Raw genomic sequence first — 15,184 nt, forward strand, 5'->3', positions numbered from 1 at the left:
AAGGGATACTGCAGTTATACTACATACCCATAGGCACCACAATGAAAATTGAAGCTTATACCTAATTAAGGTTTTATACACACCAGTTCCCCCAGTAAATGCAAATTTAAACAAAATTAGACATGTCATATGTTGAAAATGCTCATGGCAAACAATCATTTTGCATTCCTGCAAATAAAATTGTTTTATACTGTAAGCTGGAGGCGAGTGTAACTTATTTTTGTAATAAAGTTTTTATTTTTTTTATGTGTCATTAATATAAATGTGTGTTAGTACAGAGATCTTCTGGTTAAAAACTTAGAATCGCACACATTTCAGTATGTTTACTTGTATTTACATAATTTTTAGAATAGTGGTTGCCAATAGCCTGTATGTTTCACATTAATTGATTTTTTTTTTTTGTTATCTTAATAAACCATTTTAGTATGTTGTATGTCAATTACTGGGATAGCTGGGACATGAAGTGTAATTTAAAATTGTCAAGTATTCATTGGAATATGTAAATGTGCCTTGCCAGTTTTGAACTTTTAAGACAAAGTAAGTGAATGATGGTGAAATGCGTAAGAGACATATGCTACCACAGTTTCATATACTGCCCTTGCTAAAGAAAAGTAACTTTTTCCTCAGATTTGAGCATAAAAGTATGCAGTCGCATTAGCTTCCGAATTCTCAAATCTAGTGATAGAATATTAGGCTTATGGAAAGTGGGTTTGCTAATTGTAGCCTTAAGTATAATTTTGAATTTCAATGTAATCCTTGGTGCTGGCATCCCCAGTGCCAAGGAGTTTAAATGCTCCCTTCAAAGAGGTTGCCATGCCTACTGGCACTTTTACTGTCATACGGTTTTATAAGGAACACTGTCAAGATGTGGAAACCAATTTTGAACTTGCTGTAAAATGAAAACACTGGGGGCTGTAGGAGAGGGGAAGTCCTCAGATTCTTAATCTTGAAATCTCTCCATTGCTGAAAAACTTAAAACACTTGTGGGATCACAAGTGCTGGTGACTAGCTCTTAGTCTGGAAATGTGTTGGGGCGGGGGGGATAATACATTAATGAAATTATAACAGTTGATGGAAGTGCATAAAAACATTGCTATTAAGGCACTACATGTGTTGAAATTGTGGATCATATCCTTAATTTCAGCTCTGGTAAAAGCATGGGGGACTATAAAAAAAAGACAAAATTGACAGGAAAGTGTTTGTTTTTAATGGAATGCAAGCAATGGTGAGTGAGCAAAATACCGGGATCTTGACAGTGTTCCCTCTAATTATGAACTCAAGCCATTATAACTTTTAAAATTAAATATGATTTGCACTGTTCTGATATTGGTGCAGTTTTTTAGCAAAATGATCAGAAAACTAAATTGCATGTGGTGATTAATATTGTGGAAAAAAACAAATCAAAAAAATTGTTATTTTCAAAGCTTTAAATTTGTGTAAAGAAAAAACATTTATTATTGAGTGGAAATACTGGTGAGAATGGGCAAGTGCATATATACAACATCAGTTTGGTTGCACTTGGGTGTTGGTAAACTTGAAATGTTCTACAGCAATAATGCATCTCTTATGGGGTGCTTTGGTGACAAATGGTCACATAACACACAGTTCTTTTTGGCATGTTGAAGGCAAGTGTTGAGTTAATGTATTATGCTGCCTCTGGTTATTCTCATAGGAGGCTTACTTTACTGAAACGCCTGCAAAGGTTTGAGTATAAGCTAGCATAGTTCCTTCCATATTGGTTTGTAATGTGTTTCTAAATTTGAAGTCTAGTTGAATTTAATAAGAAATCAGTAACTACTGCTGCTGCTTAACACTTCTGGTTTATAAACACTCCAATACACAGCTTTTTAAATTATACTCTTGTTTTAATACTTATTTTTGTTTGAAGGGTTTCATATAGAACATACAACTGTACTTTTTTTCTTTTTGTTTTTAAAGAGGAGATTTGTTACAACCCAGAACTTAAGTTTGTGTTTTCAGTGTTGGAGGAAGTGTGTTATGACAGATCCTAAGACCAGTTTCTGAATTTCTGCATTGTACAACTCTTACCTAAATACTGTCTTAAAATCTAAAATAAGGAATGCTCATTCTGTTCTTGTTGGGGGCAAGGGTATGACATAGTCCAAGATAAGATTAGCTTCCTCTGAAGGGAGGATTCCCAACTTAATATTTCAGGATAGAAGTGTTATATATGGCTGCAACTTTTTCCCTTATGCCTTTGATAATTCTTCAGAGGCTTAACTTTTATGTTCAGCCTAGCAGTTACTTTAATGATCCCATACATCAGTGAGAGGAGACTTCTTTTTAAAGACGTGAAACTGAAAGGCAACATGGACATAAACACATGTAAGATTTTCTGAAAAAGAGTGTGTTCAGATTGATACAGTCCACAAAATTAAGACTGTTATTCCCTCACTTGAGTTAGTGAAAACTTAGTGGAAAACCTTGTTTAGAATGGAATAGCAAGTTTTGGAAGTAGGCAATAAACTTCACAATGTGTAGCATTCTGAGAATTGGAATTGGTGAAGTTGGAACTTGAGTTTGTGTTCATAGCCTGAAGCTTATGAATCCCGACTTTATGACTGGTTATGATGGACTTAGAAGTTTGGCTTTGCTGAGTGTCTTGCTGAATTAACTCCAGCACCAGCACATGACATGTCTTGGCTGGCTCGAGCTAGTTGCATTAGTTGGGCAGAGGAAACACGAGATTGTATTTTGTCATTTGCTCTGTCAGATAAAAATGGTATGTGGCAACAGGAGAGGAAGGCGAGCTGAAGGTTCCTTGATCCTTAATATGGGTAGTGGGGGGAGAAGGAATAAATTATTGTTACTTTACAGCCATCTAGTGCGAACAAACATAAAGCTTCTGAGAAGCTCTGATGTTAAACTTTTTTTGTGGGAGACCGATTTTCACATAGTCATGTGGTCAACTCTTCGCAAGTGTTTAATTATACTTGCGTTATAAAATCCACAGGAGGAAAGAGTGACTTTTCTTTGGTGCTTCTTTGCTTTGACTGTTACAATAGAGAGATTTCTTGAAAAGTCCCACTAGGACTAGCCTGTTAGTTTCCTTGGAATTTGGAGAGAGGGGTGATTGTGTCATGTAATGATATCTTTTTCTTGCCAGTATAGAACTGGTTACTAGTTTTTTCCACAAACATACATATTTTTAAATGGCCAGCTCTTGAGTGGCTGTTACACAGCTGAGCTCATCTGGAAACATTGGGTTACACTGATTATTTAAAGCTCACTTAATGAAAGCTTCTTTAGATGTCAGACTTCCAGGTACCTGGTAAAGGCTTTTTTTTTTTTTTTTTTTTTTAAAAAAAAAGCATCTGTGACAGTCTGGAAAATACAGTCATATGTGGATAACAGGTAATTAAATACAGTTTGAATGTTTAAAGTTTGACTCACAGGATACATTTCAGTTCCAAGAATTGTTTCATTCTTGAATGTTCATGAAGCTTAGTGTCTACTCCAAAGCCAACACTTACTTTTTGACAGTCATTTAGGTAAAACTTGCAGTGTCAGAAATCTGGATTCCCTCTAGTCTGAGTGTGATACATTTGGCTGATTAATGGTGTCAGTTCACTATCTCTGTTTGCACAGTTAGTGTGACAAGACAGTTTTACTTGTTTTGGTCACTAATATGTAGAAAAGACATTGAATCTTACTGCTTACTTTCTTTGCACTAAGGAAGTTATGAAATGCATTCTTAGTTCTGCTACACAGCCAGTAGAATAGCCTATGCCATTTGACTGCACAGAAGATAATGGTAAGTAAAACCAGACATTCTAGTACTTAAATGATTTGCAATTCCCCAGAATCCAACCTCAGTAGCCTGTTTAATTGACTCCTTATCTGCAGTTATTAGGGAGGTTGTGGGCTTTAACTCTTCAATTTTAGTGTGTCCACTTCAATGCTAAGTGAATGTGAGTGTAATCTGATACTGTTTAATGTTAAATACTTTAGATCTAAAAATCTCCAAAATGCTTCATGAATAATTCAGTATGTATTTTTAAACTGATGGATTAGCAGTCATAGTAGTTCAAGGGATTTTCCATGAACGTGGTCAGTCATTGAAAGCCAGGAACTGAATATATTGGGTCCCTGAGTTGCTTGTTCCAAGTGTAGCGTTTCCAGTATTGTTCTGCTATCTAAAGTAACATTTTTCAGATTTTTTTTTTTCTCTTTAGTGGAGTGAAGAATGCACCTAATTCTGTCACTAGTAGTGGTTATTTGAAAATTGTATTACTAAAGATAGCTAATTTGGGATTAAAAAAAGCTTCCTCTGTGAGAATTTGACAAAGGCAATTTTATAGATAGCTCATTAGTAAATTAAGGCTTTTCTTAAGGTGCGGTTTCAGCATACTTAAGAATGAAGCTCTGTATTACAAAACACTGTGAGAGCTAGCCTAAAAAAATTACAATTTTTTCATATTGCAGATATATCACAGTTGGAAGATGATTTTAATCTTTAATGTAGCAGCATTTGAGATGACAGAAAAAAATACCTGGTCCCTGGATCTGGAAAAGCTGAAGTTGCTATTAAAGGACTGTTCCTGTTCAGATTGTGGTCAAAGGCTTCCTTTGGATAGTGCAATGAAATTTTTTTTCTCCCAGTGCAAGCAGTTGTTCTAACAAGCTAACCTGTTCCTGATCAGCAGTTTTCAACAGGATTTTTGACTTCTGTATGTGTGTTTAAATTGATATTTTCAGCAGAAGACAAACCTCCAGTGACAATCACTGGTGTATATGTAAGTAGTACTTTCACCAAGAAGTGACCAATATGTAACTTTGACTTGGAACTAGTCTAGTGAAACTGTCCTTTATTCATATTACCTACACTTTTACAAAAGTATGTTAGTTTACACTTGCTCTTGAATTAGTGGGATGCTTAAAAGCTACTTTGAAGAAAACCACGGCATGTGTGTTCTTAAAATCTGTCAGAATTAGCAAATTAAGAAACATACTGCAGGTTTCATGCTAATGAAAGACTAGACTTGAATATAAAGGGGGGGACAAAATGTCCTATCTTCTCTTAGTAGAAGTCCTGAAGGTACAACAAGCTTTAGGTGGCTTTAAGCTTTAGCAGTGAGTACAGTAGAAGCTGGATTCATGTAGTTGAGTAATCTCTGCTGCCTTGTTCCACTGTGTTTTCATAACGGTAATACAACCTTGGAAAATTCTTTAAGAGCAGCCCCACTATGGGGTTAACTCCAGTGAGATTGATCTTACAGCTAAAATTAAGAAGGATCTGGAAGGTCTTGAATCCATTGGATTTAAAGTAATTTTGTGTGTGTGTTACTTGCAACTTGGTTTTACATAGAAGTGATCTTACAGTGGGAATAGTGTAATAAATGGCACTTTGCATTTTTTAAAAGGGTATACTAATCTGAAATTGATACAGAGTTTGGTTTATTGATGTTCTGAGCCATTCAGGTGGTCACGTTTCTTTCTGTCCAAGAAAACGATCTTAATTATTTGTCTCAGACCCAGTAGTTGCTTCATTGAGGTAGTTGGTCTTTTCTTAGGTTAACTGTTGAAATCAGTACAGATTTCTAATAGGAAGTAGAGTTTTGTTTTCTTAATAACAGTATCTAAACTTTCACAGTTTTATTGCCTTCAGTGTAACTGCTTTCATTGAGTAATGAGTGAGGAAGAGTATACAGATTAATGGTGAAAAAGCATTCCAGACTAAGCTTTTTGAAAAGTGAAGCCTCCCAGTTTGTAATGCACTTTGAGGTGCATTAAGGTGTACTCACCACATGGGTACAAATGGCACTGAGGTGAATCAGGTAGTGGTCACATCTCAGCAAGGTCAGCTCAAACTACCTTCAGTGATGGCCTGTGCTAAAGCAGATTATTTGGTACTGAAGTGTGCCAAAATGCTTTTGTAGTTTTACTGTGGAGTTAGTAAAGAACAGCTAGGATAGTAACTCCAGTACAGCTGCAGGTAGATGATGATCCACTCTAATTTTTGAAGTCTCTGGAAGAACAAGAGACAGTCATGCGTAATGTGTTTTAAGCATCTCTTGGATTTCTAAATCCTTTTGAAGAAAGCTATTTCTGCTTTAATACACAGAAGATGTAACATTCAAATTCTGTATGCCATTTAAAGATACAAAGACACATTAACTTAGCAATTCTGGTTTTAAGATCAGATGGCTGGGTGTAGTTAGAGCCCAGTAATCAAGACATGTTTTAGAATCACTGTAATTTTTGGACTCTGTGAAGAAAGGCCCTGCTATTAAACAGAATTGTATGTAGCAAAAATGCATATATTGGAAAAAAACCCTACACAACACCCCCTGTTCTGAAAGGTGTTTAGGAGAGGACTTAAACATGCAACACTTTCTAAGGGTATGTAGGTTAAATGGGTGATAGGTGTTGAATTCTTAGATACGGGGCGAGATGAATGCAGTAGTCTTGGAACTTCTGCCTCTCAGTTGCATGTTAAAAATTATATAGAGAGATCTCAGCTTTCACAAATAAAATTGTGTTTAATGTTCAGTTTAAAAAAGAACAGACATGTCTTGACTTGGAGATCTTAAAGGACAAAAAGTGTCCCTGTGAAAATTAAAACTTAAAAGGGTCTTCTGTAAATACCTTTGTTTTTTCTAAAGCAGCGATGACAACCAGGGAAGTTCCTTCTCAGAGGAATACAAAGGAGTATATTTGTCTTGTATTTAAAAGGTTGACCTAGGAGTGATAGAATCACAAAACACTCCCCACTTGGGAAAGCTTTTAACAAAGCATATTCTTGTTTGCTCCTTAAGAAAACATAAAGTGATGGAACAGCTGGGAAGAGAAATCGTTTACCTGTTTGGGCACAAGACAGCCGTTAAATGTGCCTGAACTACATTACTGGCAAGTTTGTAGTCTGGGGTTAAAGACAAAATAGGCAGGAAAACAACCTGGCAAACCACAACGTAGAACATTTAGCTGTGTTACAGCTTTGTAGGATCTTTCCTGCTATTAATCAGTCTGTCCTTTTCCTATGAAAGGTAGGTACACTCTAAGCCAGGCACCATCTAGCAGCCACAGCGTGATGTGAAGGGAATGTCAGGTGATGGATCTTGCCCAGATTCAGACATCAGGTCGAAAGCAGACACAGGGTCCTTGGATTACATGTTAAAAGGTAAGATCCTGTCCTGGCTGTCGTAATCATCAGGGCTGCTTTATCTTGGTAGAAATTTCAGAAGAAAATTTTCTGGAAGTACCCCTGTAAGGGAGGAAGTTTTGAACATGGCAAAATATAAAAATGGTGAAAAAAAAAAAAAACCCTGTTGCTGTGCCTAATGCTGCTATTTCAAATGTCTTGTTCTGAGACATGAGTGATACCCTAGAGCTGCTGTTTGTAAACGTGCTGTTTTGAAGTGATGAACTAATAGTCTCAGCCCTGGGGAAGCAAGAGCCAGTCTTGAATATCTGATACACGTGTTCCAAAGATGGACCTTTTTTCCAGTATGCATGAGGAGTTCTTCCATCTCTTACTGGTATAACATGTTTGCTATTCACTGCCCTTAATCCCTTAAAGGGTGGACAAAAGTAGGTTAATTGAGAAAACTTTTTATTGGGGCCTGATGATGCCTCCTGAGTGATATTTGAGGGAACGCAGTGTTCATAGCAAAGCTTGCATGTAGGCTTGAGTCGAATGTCTCTTAATGCTGGGGACAAAGTGAGAATAGGTGTTTGACTTGTAAAGCTGGGGTGAATCAATGCCAACTCAGCATCTCCTTTGCAGATTTCAAATTCGGGATGGGCCCAAAGAGCTCCCAAGTACACCAGCTTGTGTAGAGTTGCATTTTTTTTTTTCTGGAAAGTATGCAAGACAAGCCCAGCATGCTGAGAGAGAAGTGGCTGATCATTTCTGGGGACTAGGCCAGGACTTTTCATTAAAGACCTGGTGGTGCAGGTAGCCTACATAGGTGTATCCCATACTGGAGGTGGTCTTCATGTGCTCAGAAATTAAGGTACTTAAAATGACCAGTATGTGCTTGGAGACACATCTGGGACCTCAAGAGAGAAAAAGACTTAAAAGCCAGTATGAAGGTTGCTGAACTTCATCTGAAGACGTTCAGTTTCTTCAAGTCTAGGCTAGAGTTTACATGTCTTAATACAAGAAAATACACTTCCTTAATGAACAAAAGGAATTTTATTCTAAGACTGTTAAATGCAAAAGCCTGCAGCGCATCATAAGGTAGAAGGCTGAAGAAGGAAAGTGGTAAGGTATAATACACTTGACAAATTTTAGTTTGCTAGGATGGTCTCTGCTTTCTGAGTTGAAAGAGGATCAAGTGTAAGTAAGGCTTGGTTCGTCAGCACTCGGGATATACAGAATCATTTATTTTCATAGACAGCTTTCAGTGGGGAAAAGTTGTCATTTTCTCTGCAGGTGAGCATGGTGAACAGCATCTCTGAAGACTCAATGGGAGATGGGACTGTTCCTGACCATAGACGTAATGTGAAGTGAGCATCCAATGGAGATCGGTGCATGTTCTAAGTTCTTGGTGAAACTCAGGTGAGCAGCTTTGAACTAAGACACCTTGGACTAAACGCACTAACTCCATGTCTTCTCACTGCCAAAAGTGCTCTTCCAGATAAACCATGACTTCAGTTTTGTTCTTTTGCTGGCTTTCAGCAATTGCTCTTGGGCTTCAGGGAAGGAGAGTCGCTACTGTACAAGTAGCTTGGCTTCCTCTCTAGACCTAACAAACAACTGAAGGGGAGAATGGAGAGGGGGAGCACAGCTGGGCATTGGTCCCCACCATTGTGGTCCAGGAGAACACCAGATACCTGGGCTTTTCAGAATTGAGACTGACTGGTATTCCAAGCTTTCTGACCATAACATATCCCAGAAACACACTGGATGTAGACAATAGACCACGGTATGGTGATAGGTTAGTATTCAATCTACAGTTCACCATATCCATAAGCTGAAAGGTGATCAGTGGAGAATTTACAACTTGTCCTAAATAAGTAATGGGTTATGAGACTCTTACATGGGCCACTAGGAACCTGGATGATATTAGAGAATCCTTTCTCCATTTTGATACATTCTGAAGCAAAATCTTTCCTTCCCTCTCATCTGAACTGCACTGACCCCCACTTGAGGTCTATCTGGGCCCTCCCAGTTCTGTGTGTTGTTACGAGCTATCTTAAGTGCATCGGCTGAAATGCCAGTGACCTCAATCTTCACTTGTAACTCCTGGGCGGAGAGGAAGTAATACAAACAACCTACAGAGAATACCCCAAACTCGAGATCAGACAACTTCTTAAGGGGAAGAAGATGTTACTCCTTACAGTTTGATATGAAAGATGGTAAGCAGATTTTCATATTAAAATGCCCCTTTATTAATAGATACTTTAAAATATGTAAGTATATGTGAAAGAGGAAAAACTTCATGCCTAGCATTTTAAACCATTTCTTCTGTGCTTCTGTAGAACAACAAAGATAAGCCAGGTAGCTTATAGAGTAGCAAGTCATTCAGTCACAAATCAAATATTGATTTAGAAAGTTTTAGAATAATTTGAGTGTTAATAATAGTCCCCCATACAGTATCAGGCCTTAGTAGCTCCAGTGCCTTTCCTAGCTAGAATACTAGTTACTTAAATGGAAAATGAAAAAAAAGCAAAACTTTAAGAAATGGAGTCTCACAGAAATGAGTTGTCTACCAAATAGTCCTTGTTTCTTGAATTCATGACCTGTGCCTTTTCCAAACAGTTCAAAGTCCTCTTTGTGCCTAAGCATGCACTCTCCCTCCCCAAAGGAAACTTTAGGGAAAACCACTGTGCAAGTGGCAAGTGTGCACCATAACCAGGAACTGCATTTGCAGAACATCTGGAAGAATCGCAAGTAACTGTTCTTTGCTACTCCGGAAGAGGGACCGTGGCTTTCTGTCCTGCCAAGGTATGTCTGCTGATAGGCCCATGGAGGGATCGTCTGCTTCTACTAAAGCACCATGAATGCCAGTGCTAGAGGTGAAGTGGTATATAATAATACTTTTCTATTAAATATGCTAGCATTTTTTTGGGGGGAAAAAAGGTTTTCCATACCTTCAGGAACTTGAGCAGCTGTCTAATAAAGATAGCATTGATCAGCTATGAGCTGTAAAGAGCTTGGTACTGAGCCTCACTTCTTAAATTCTCATTAAAACTATCATATTCCTCTTCTAGTGGAGCTTTACCCTGGAGCTGTATGCTCCAGTTATACCACAAAATAAGTAATACAGGCAAGCTGCCCATGTGCTTCAAAAAGCCTTAAAACTTATCCTGCATATGAGGAGCAATAGCCCCCTGTTCAGGCTCTCATAGTATCATCTTGTGCATTTTGCCTGTTAGCATAAATCAGAATTTTTTTGCTTTTGTCATATATTCAATATTCTTGCTAGGGAAATACAGCATTTATGTCCTATTGTTTTTTATTTGCTCTTTTAACCATTCTGAAAATGCCTCAGTTTTTGCTGTACATCATTTAAATGGAGGAAGATGTCAAATTGATTCCATACATCCTCAGCTACCAAATGGTAAAGAAAACAATATCCTGGTTATACGACTGGTTCTGTAACAATTCTTGTGAAGTGTTTGATGAAAGACTTAACTGAAGCATAAATAACTCTTTGAGGGTGATAATTCATGTTTAACTCTTACCCTATACTGCATTTACATACTTCGTGTTGTCGGAGACCCTGGTTGTTTGAGCTAAAAATATCTCTATGGAATTTTGACCTGACAAAAACACTCAAGGCATTTACTGCTGTATCCACAGAAGCTAAAGCAATGGGCTTCAAGATACCAGCTTACCAGTCACCAAAACAGATCTCATCACTGGGTTTATATCATGATTACCAGCACATACAGCGGATGTGTTAGTAGAAAGCTTCCTCTGATACAAGCTGGCTTAAAATAGCAGCCTTTAGTTACAGTTAGTCTTCTTCCCACTTTTGCCAAGTTCTGCATGTTGAGGAGTTCTGCGTTTTGATTAGAACTTCCTGAGTATGTGAAGACTTTACGTTGGGCCTTTTTTTCAGTTTTTCTTCCAAGGTGGAAAAAATTAATCCATCAAAAACTTAGAGCTGTGTCCAAATGAGGAAAAAAGGATCATGAATCTTCACAGGCTAAAATGTTAAAATACACTGAGATAGGGCAAAAAATGGTTAAGGAACAATTTAAGAAGGCACTAGTTCTACTAATAAAAATAATTTTGAACGCTATTTTGTTGAAAAGTTTTGTTCCCCCTATTGCAGCCTGTCCCCATCCTAGCACTACAAACGAGAGGATTTAATAAAACTGGAAAACAATAGGGAGAACAACAAAGATAATTAATGTGCTCTCATGTGAAGAACAATGCACTGGAGCAGGAATCTTCATTTTGGAAAAGGCAGTTTGCTCAGGTGGCTAGAGTATTTTGATAAAATAAGCAGCAATTGTGCTGAGTAGGGAGCAGTTTTTCACCATCTCTTATACTAAAGGAAGTACAGGAATGTTTGTAGGCCTGTATCTTCACTCACACAAGCTTAAATAAGCGTGGAACTCCTTGCTGTATGATTTCTGTGAATGCTAAAGTTCACAGCTGTTCAAAAAGCAACTTGAAATTTAGGAAAAAAATTCTCAGGATATCCCCAAGATGGCGAATCAGAGTAAAAGAGTGTTATCTTGCTATGTTTTTACAACTTTTTCCTAGGTAGGTATCCCCTGATGACCATCATCACAAAGAGGATACTCACCTAGTTGAACCTTTGCTGATCCAGTACAGCTGTTCTACAAATCCATCAAGTATCTGTGATGGAAAAACTTACACTAGCTTTAAATTCTCCAGATCTCATCACAGTTAAGAGGCATAGGTGCTGTAACACTTTCCAATGATTTAATAGAAATACATGTAATCTTATACGAGGATTTTCTTGACACTTTTTAAAATTCAGCTGAAACAAGGGAACAGGGCTCAAGTTCCTCCTCAAACTTGCTACTTGAAGATTTCCCCCATTAACTTGAGAGTTGGTCAGTGGAAATTCCTTTCAGGACCTGACATAGCTATTTTCACAAAGTGTGTATCCAGGGCAGGGTTTTCTTTATCCCCATAGTAAGTAAACGGTTTAGTTTTCATTTAGACTCTCAAGTATGTGCTATGGTGTTAACTGCTTGCACTTGTACAGCTCCCTCTTTCACAAACTTATTCTTACAAATTCTTAACATCCACCTACTTGGGTTTTTTTTCCCCCATTCCTTCCTGATCAGCCTAGGTTTTTGGAAGGAATTACGTTTTCCAGATCTTTCCCCTGCACATACCAACCAATTCAGCTACCTCACTTAAGACTTGATTAAGGTGCATATCCAGAGAGCATATCTTTTGCACAGGTGAACTAATATAAAATTTCCATAAACTATACCTTTGCTAAATGTTGCCACAAACCTATTAATTTATTTAAGCATTTTTCCAATGTCTCCTGTATAGGTCTAGTGTCTTTCCTTATGCATATTCCTTAATGGTGTGTTTTGCTGGGTTTTTCTGGTTGTGGATTTTTTTTTTCAATTTTGCGGGCCTCTATTTCTCATGTCTGTAGTCATCTTTTACACCCACCTTGCAACTTTCTGCTGTATATCCTCCTCCTTTAAAGTCCCACAAACTGTAGTTTACAACAGGACAAATTATTTTAATCTCCAATATCTAAATTTTCTTCAGTATCTGGTCTGTGAAAGAAAAGTCCTTTTCATGTAAAAAATTTGAAGAAAAGCTCTGTATAGATACTAGTGTTGCTCTGAGCCTTTTTTACTTTCTCCTTGAGAGCTACAAGTTCCTCAAGGCAAAACTTCCTCTAGCACATTGCCTTTATTATTTTTTTTTTCCTTCTTCCCAGTGGTACATGATCCCCAAATGGATCTTGCTTGTCACAGTGAAATTCTAACATGTTCAGTGCTCCTCAGCACCTCTCTGGTTTGCTCGGTGTCATTCCTGTTGGGTGTACTAAACTGGAAACTGTCTCACTTAAGTGAGTTCTTTTTCTTGAATTTCCTTACCAGAACAGTCTCCCTGCCTTTTTTCCCGTGTGTTTTTATTTTGCCTGGTGCCAGTCAGTGACTTCATGGCTTCAGTCCTAAATACAGCTTGGTAGGTATTTTCAGGTCTTCTAATGGAAATGTATTTTACAGTGTCTTTAAAAAAAAGTGATGATGAATTTTGAGTGGTCTAATTGAAACCCATTAGCTCCTCCCCTTCAACTTCAATTGTCTGCTGAATCTGTTTCCAAACAAACGTTTTTAAATCTGTGTAATGTCAGTTGGTGATTCATTCCCTTGCAATTGTGGAGACCAGTGACCTTTGGAGAAGTATGTCGCCATCTTTTTTTAAATAATTTCTCCCTTCCACCTGCCATTTTGCTCCTTACTGTTCTGGATCAGCTAAGCTTCCCCGTTCTTCTAGAAGACAGCTTGTGTGTGTGGGATTTTATCCACGAATCCAAAGCCCCTGTCGCTGTATCCAGCAGCTACTTTTGGCCCCAGGTTATCATTTTGTCATCCAGTTTGCTTTAATCTTATAATACTGAGGGTCAATGTATGGTTCATAATGTGGTGGTCCAGGAAGCAAATTCAAGAACCTACACCAACCACTGGCAGCACACAATCCTGTACAGCTGACAAGCACGGGTCTGTGTGGGTGGTACAGGGAGCTGACTCCCAAATGCCGTAAATCTGACTATTAGCAGTCTATTAACTCATTAAGAAATGATTGTGACTATTTATAACACTAAAGCTAATTTTGTTTACCTAAGTGCTAATAATTATCCTCCTACCCAAACCAGAAATGTGTATGGTCAGCCTCTACGCTTCCCCCCAAAGTTTCAAGTGTTGCTTTAATACAGAAAGGCCAAAACCCACTAATTTGTCAATTTTCACTTTGTTTTTTGCATACAACTGAATTATCTCACAGACTGAAACCAGTAATGGTTCATGGATGCCCTTTAAGTTTTGCACTTGAATCTGAAGTGCTTACGAATGCTTCATTTTCTCAGGATCTAAGTCACCAGTTTCAGTTTTTAGCTATTTGCTAAATACTCAAAATGAATGTTCTCTAAGGTTTTCTGCTAAATAGCTGAGGTTAGAGGTTAATATGAAGCTGCCTACTTGAACTTCTGGAAAGGGCTGACAAAAATGAACAGGGACTTGTGGGCAATAATTTATAAGGGAAAATGAATTCCTTGTTGGGTAAATATTGAGGATTACATTATGTAAGTTAGCCTTGGACGACAGTATCCTTGAAAAAGATAAATATGTAATGCCCTGAAAAGAGCAAAAGCAGACTTGCAGAGTAAATTAAATGCAATCTGCTGGTGAGAAACGCTGTATTACAGTTCACTGCCTGCCTTATTAAAACAAGCACTTTTTTAAGGTTAAAAAAAAAAAGGCACTTTAGTAAATACAATCTCAGACTTATAACTGATATTATTCAGCCAACAACTGTATTATATTTTATGTTGAAAATCTACACTAATATATTTTTGAATGCTAGAATATGCAATCTTCTGTTACTATTTATAAAGAAATAAAAATATGGAGAACTGACTCCATAAGAAGACTTGGATGATCAGTGAAATCTCCTTTTACATTTTAAATATTAAAATAAAATCTAGCTTTCCACAATAACCGCGTCCTGGCCACGTTACTTCAGAGCACATCTCCAGATCCACGTTTTCCCCTTCAGTTCCCCAGTTAACCAGAGAAACTTCCTAACAACTTAGGTGAAGAGGGAAAGACTTGCTATTGCTGGGGAATGGATAAAGTTCTTATTTCTCACAAAATCAACAGAATTTTGAAAAAGCTTGGTCTTACCAATATTTCACTTTTGTTTTTCCATACTTTATTGTGTTGGAAGACAAACCAGCTATATCTCTCAGTGTAGCAGAACAATCCGAGTAGTCAATAGAGGCAAGAGTTACAGAGAGTGACAGGCAATGCTAACACTGCTGTCTCCAGCAGATCAGGATGGGATAAAGCAGGTTGTTGTTGTGTCTGCCCAGCAGATGTAAAGTCTGTGAATTGAAGGAAATCGTGGAGCTTCTTAGATTACAAGGTACAATTGGTGCCAAATGTGAATGTGGCACTTTTACACTAAATAAACATAACACTGAACAATGAAGTTACAAATTAAAGCTTTACCCAGAGTAGCAAACACAACTGGAAGCAC

General features: G+C 37.7%; 1 protein-coding gene across 16 annotated transcripts in view; it reads left to right on the forward strand.

The window, feature by feature from the left end:
- SYNCRIP (synaptotagmin binding cytoplasmic RNA interacting protein) overlaps positions 1–14,643 on the forward strand; it is a 39,752-nt gene extending 25,109 nt beyond the window's left edge. For 4 of the 16 annotated variants that reach the window (XM_074819617.1, XM_074819619.1, XM_074819620.1 and 1 more), the window contains exon 12: positions 1–1,857. This exon is cut by the window's left edge. The gene's annotated coding sequence lies outside the window, so the exon portion shown is untranslated. Of the gene's footprint in view, positions 1,858–4,719; positions 4,758–7,007; positions 7,142–8,398 lie in introns of those variants that run through there. The other 12 variants (XR_012622609.1, XR_012622618.1, XR_012622608.1 and 9 more) reach the window with 9 other exon arrangements.
- The last annotated feature ends 541 nt before the right edge of the window (positions 14,644–15,184 follow it).

The sequence above is a fragment of the Strix aluco genome, chromosome 3 (assembly GCF_031877795.1).
Source record: "Strix aluco isolate bStrAlu1 chromosome 3, bStrAlu1.hap1, whole genome shotgun sequence".
NCBI lineage: Eukaryota > Metazoa > Chordata > Aves > Strigiformes > Strigidae > Strix > Strix aluco.